Raw genomic sequence first — 6,027 nt, forward strand, 5'->3', positions numbered from 1 at the left:
AACCTCATGTGAAACTTCATTAGTGGCTGTGAAATTCCTTGGCAGTGCGTCTCGGTTTCTAGGTGAACCACGCGTAAAATGGAGAGGTACATTGGAGTCTAAGTGTGTTTTTTACGCACAAATGTTCTGTAAAAGAAACACACCCAAAATAAACAAACATAGATACACAGATCAGAGCGCGGGGGGTGAGTTTGTGTAACCTGGAGACAATCAGTGGGCGTGGCTCTTATCTTTTGCATTAACTATTAGATTGTGAATAATGCAACATGGAGCCGACAGAGCGCGACGTTTTCACCGCGTTTTCACTTTTTAATTATTTAAAGATGCATGGGGTAACTTTTCAGGGGGGAGGGTCCAACACCTGCTTGTTTCCATAGAGATGTTATATGTGTAGTGTGGCATTAAACGTGTAGAGTCTGTACACCTGACCGGGCGACACCTGACTGAGCGACAGGTACAGACTCTACACACCTGACCGGGCGACAGGTACAGACTCAATGCACCTGACCGGGCCACACCTGACCGGGCGACAGGTGTAGACTGTACACACCTGACCGAGCGACAGGTGTAGACTGTAGACACCTGACCGAGCGACAGGTACAGACTCTACACACCTGACCGGGCGACAGGTGTAGACTGTACACACCTGACCGAGCGACAGGTGCATCAGAGGAGAAGCTCTTGATCTGAAACATTAAAAAAACTCCCACACACTGTCTCACTCTTTGTTCACTTTTACTCACACACCATTCCCGTCCCTCTGTCCTCCCTCAGTTCCTCGGAGTCTTTTTAACCTTTCAGAATAAACATTTATAACCTCCTTATCTCCATGGAAACCAGCAGGGCTACCAGATCAAATTACAATGAGCTCTGCGGAGAGGAGAGTCCGCACAGAGGAGGAACACATTATTATTTACCGTGGTATTTCTGAGGAGTAAAAACACCTTTAATGCAACACGTGGATGTACAAATGCACGATAGTTAAGCTGATTGTTTTACTGGGGAACATTCCAGGCCAAGCAACAACATCTCCATGGAGACGAGAAACAGAGAAGTTGCGTCACGCACAAAGGCGAGCGGCACAGGCACAGACACAGACACACAAACCCTGGTAGAAGCTGGTTTCACGTCAAAATAAAGACACGATAAAGACACAGACGTCTGAACGATGGGAAAAAGGGTGAGCGGTTGTCGTTCGCCGTGACGACAGGTAAACGGGGCAGGTGTGAATGGTCAACTGTGTTCGAAAATGCAGCCAAGCGAGTCGTGCTGAGCTGGGACTGGGTGTGTCTGAGTGTCCGGTGAGGCAGGTGAGAGGTTTCTGTCAACAGCAGGTACAGAGACGCACTGAGCCCACACTAAAACTGGTGCAAAGGTCATTTTCTACAACTGTAACTGTGACACGCTGATAAATCCACACTACTTTTGTTTGTTTTTTTAAATGAATATTATCATTGCATTGATAAAAGTTCTTATATCACTGGGACACGGAGGTGGGGACCTGCAAGTCGTGACACGGACTGGACTCACACTTCACTTGAGACTTGATCAAATGAACTAAGACTTGGGACTCGGCTTGTTTTTTTGCTTCTCATAAACACTTTTCTCTACAGACTTTTCTCTGCTTCCGGTGCTTGATTTTAAAAAGGAACAAACTGGAACATGTCCCTCCCCGTGCGTGTCTTTGTTCATAATGAGAAACAACAACTGAAATACTGTGATGTCGTTTGGTCAAGTGTCTCACAATAAAACTGGGGCTGTCACAAACTCTCGCTTAAATGTGTTGTTTTGTTGCAGTGACAGCTAAAAAATAAAGTGAACTACACAGACCATGATCCTTTGCCCCGTTTCAGCTCAGACGACATGAAGAAATAACAGTGAAGCATGTTTAAATCTGAATTATTTGGGTTTTATGGTTCACTCTGAGGTCTTGTTGACACATTTAAAAAGGAAAAATATAATATAATAATTCAGCTCTTTCCAAAATATCACAACACGTCAAACCGTGAGATCTGGATATTGTTACATCAAGATTTGTTACCGTTACTTTTTAAAACAAACAAAACTGTACAAATTGTGCTTTACAAATAATCTGGCCTTGCCTATTAGTAATAATCCAGTCGAATACTCCCTTCTTACTAATGCGTGTACTTATCTACCAGAACAATGACTTTAAATTACTGTGGAGTGTTAAAATTGACAACTAGTATCAATTTAAATAACGTTTGACCTTTTTTCAGTGCATTTTTTCGCGCTGCAGTTTTTCCACCTGCTCAGACTTAAACACGACATTGTGTAAATTTAATAAAATCAAATATTCTGTTCAATAAATGACTCAGACTGTTATTCTGCCGAGCGCAGCAGTTGAGACAGAGCAGTGACTTGAGCTCCACAGGTGATGATTCACCTGTGGTTCAGTGTTACACATGATGACACACACAGAGCACAGAGCGTCTGACAGCAGCAGGAGAAAGTGAAGGATCAGCCTGTGACCGAAACCGCTCTGCAGAGCAACAGCCCTGCAGGGGGCAACACTTATACAACACAGACATGAGATTAACCAGGACCATCCCCACCCCCTGAGTCCAGAGTCCAGCCCAGGACAGAGCTGGACGTCTTCATGACCTTATCCTCCCTCTTCATGATTCTGCAGCAGACCACACCGTACAGGACGAATGACGCCACCACAGAGTCATGGACATTCAGCAGGAGTGGCCCCCCACGCCTAAAGTCCTCAGTCCTGTGAGGAGCTGCAGCCTGTGAGGAGCTGCAGCCTGTGAGGAGGTGCAGCCTGTGAGGAGGTGCAGCCTGTGAGGAGGTGCAGCCTGTGAGGAGGTGCAGCCTGTGAGGAGGTGCAGCCTGTGAGGAGGTGGACCTGCTCTGACCCTGTCTGTCCACTGCTTCTGTTTCGTGAGTGCACTTTGTTGTTCAGTTAAACCCCCAGGTTCTCGTGTGAGTGTCTGGACGTTCACTGACGAGGGGACGGGAGAGTGACACCTGTGGACGTCCATCACCAAAGTCCATGTGTCCATCGTCATGGAGACGAGCAGGTGATGTCCCAGCACCAGGTCAAATCACAGGTCAAACCTGAGCCCATGTTCTCCAGGTCTGAGCATTAAAAACACATGGAAGTGAATAAGCGCCAGATGGATTAGTTTAATGACATAGTGTGGAACATTCCAGGCAAAGCTCTCGCATCTCTGTGTAGACGAACAGGTGACAAACCCTCCACCCTCCACCCTCCAGAAAAGTCTCACGATGCACCTTTAAAGTCCACACTCACACATTCATGAGAAAAGACGACGTCCCAGCACATTTCTAAAAGCGTGTTCATCAAAAGCACAGACATAATCCCATCTGAGCCGTGACATCAGCGCCTCGGGGCCCGGCGTATTGTGATAGAGACGGTTGACATGATTCACGCAGAGCAACATCATAATTGACAGACGAATCTTCACACATTAATCACTCATATCATTTTCTTTTTTTCCCTGTACAGTGTCAGCACATGGCTCACCCAAATACTAACACTCCCGTGACGTGCCTATCTCTGCTGGAGCGGAGCCATAGGGAGTGGAGCAAGGGAGGGGCCCCGGGACAATTCTGAGAGACTTTCTAACCTCCGGCGCAGGGGCCAAACTGTGAACGCGCCGCTCGGAATCAGAATTACTGTTATTAGAGTTAATATTACGTCTTTCTTACGGACAAAGGTCTCGTCTTTGTGTTCCTGGTTACGTTTTGTTGTCAGCAGCAGCTCGCACCAGTAAAACGAATCAACAAGTACGTCACACGCCTGTTTTGAAACTTGGAACGTTATCAGCAAAAATAAGAAAGCAGTAATTAAATGTTTGGTACATTTTGTATCCCAGAGATTCCAGATGTTCAGTGTTTATTGGTCAAACAGTGTAAGACTCGTTCTGCAAAAGCACATTTTAGTAAAGTTTTGTAATAAAGTTCATGCATCTGTTTTGGGACGGGTCATGGGGGCAGCGGTCTAAGACTTCCTCCACCCCAGACGCTTCCTCCTCCTCCTCCTCCTCCTCCTCCTTTTCTCGGTGAGACATGTCCAGATCACCTGTCCAGGGAGGCACAGCGTCACCTCAGCTGACTCCTCTTCACGTGGAGGAGCAGCGGCTTTACCCCGAGCTCCTCCCGTGTGACTGAGCTCCTCGCCCCCTCTGTGTCTACGGGAGCGTCCAGCCACACGCGGGACACTCACTCTGACCGCTCCGTGATCCGGTAAAACGAGAGCTTTGCCTTTTTGACTCAACTCAAAACTAAATAAATTCAGCTTTATTTAAGTTATAACTTGTACAAACAATACTACTTACTGTGTACTATTGTATCAGAGCGGCTGTAATTATGACTAATACTACAGTCTACTATAACTATGACTACTCTAAATCATAATTATTACTGCTACTACTAATAATACTGCAGGTATGAGCGGCCGATACTACTTACCGTGTACAATTATACCATTTCGGCTGCAATTATGACTAACACTGGTACTACTGTTACTTAGAACTACAGTCTACAACTACTACAACTACGACTACGCTATATTACAACTATTACCGCTACTGCAAGTACGAACAGCCGATACTTTACGACTGTGGGCTACTTTATACTACATTTAATATCCAAATACCACTGACATAGAGCAGGACGATTCTGCAGAACAAACTCAGCAGAACCACCTCTTCTCGTGACACCTCTGTGACGAAAAGCAGCTTTAATCATTTCTCCTTTACAAGTTTACATAAAGCTTCACTACGTCACATTTCTGCTGAAAGGTGCTCCATATGTTTCTCTTCATGTACATGTTCTCACTTCCACAGTATTCCACAGTATGGCATTAAACAGTGTAGATTCTGAGTAAAGACGAGCTGCAGAGGAGGGTTTTTCAAGACACTTTTGAGCAATATCACCAAACAAGTCTAGAAAAATGACATAGTGCAGCTTTAACCAGTGTGGGAATTATTATTATTATTATTATTATTATTATTATTATTATTATTATTATTATTATTATTATTGTTATTATTATTATTATTATTATTATTATTTATTTTTTTATTTTTTTTGTATTATTTTTTTTGTATTATTTTTAATTTATTTATTCTTTATTTTTATTTTTTTCTCCCATCTATATTCTCTATACCTTCCTTTCTCACTTACAAATGACTAGTATTAGCACTGTCCTCTGCTGTGTCCACCTTACCCCCCCTCAAATATCATGGAAATGTCACACACACACAACACACCCCCACACACACACACCCCTACACACACACACAACACACACAACACACATTGTCACATACAACTGTAAATAGCTGTTATGTCGACAAATCATGTTATTTCTTGTCTATTTTTTATGTCTTGCATAAAATAAAATAAAATAAAATAAAATAAAATAAAATAAAATAAAATAAAATAAAATAAAATAAAATAAAATAAAATAAAATAAAATAAAATAAAATAAAATAAAATAAAATAAAATAAAATAAAATAAAATAAAATAAAATAAAATAAAATTAAATTAAATTAAATTAAATTAAATTAAATTGATTGATTAAAAATAAATAAATAAATAAATAAATAATAATTCCCACAATGGTTAAAGTTGCACTATGTCATTTTTCAAGACTTGTTTGGTGATATTGCTCAAAAGTGGTGTGAAAAACCCTCCTCTGCAGCTCGTCTTTACTCAGAATCTACACTGTTTAATGCCATACTGTGGAATACTGTGGAAGTGAGAACATGTACATGAAGAGAAACATATGGAGCACCTTTCAGCAGAAATGTAAATCTTTCTGTAAACTAGTAAAGGAGAAATGATTAAAGCTGCTTTTTGTCACAGAAGTGTCACAAGAAGCGTTTTTTCTGCTGAGTTTGTTCTGCAGAATCGTCCTTCTGTTATTCATGAAGGACACGCCCACATGACTCCCGCAGACGCTCTTCCTGACATTTTTCTAACCTTTCCTGTTTTGGCCCCTGAAGAAACAACTTTACAATATGTCT

The sequence above is a fragment of the Periophthalmus magnuspinnatus genome, chromosome 17 (genome assembly GCF_009829125.3).
Source record: "Periophthalmus magnuspinnatus isolate fPerMag1 chromosome 17, fPerMag1.2.pri, whole genome shotgun sequence".
NCBI lineage: Eukaryota > Metazoa > Chordata > Actinopteri > Gobiiformes > Gobiidae > Periophthalmus > Periophthalmus magnuspinnatus.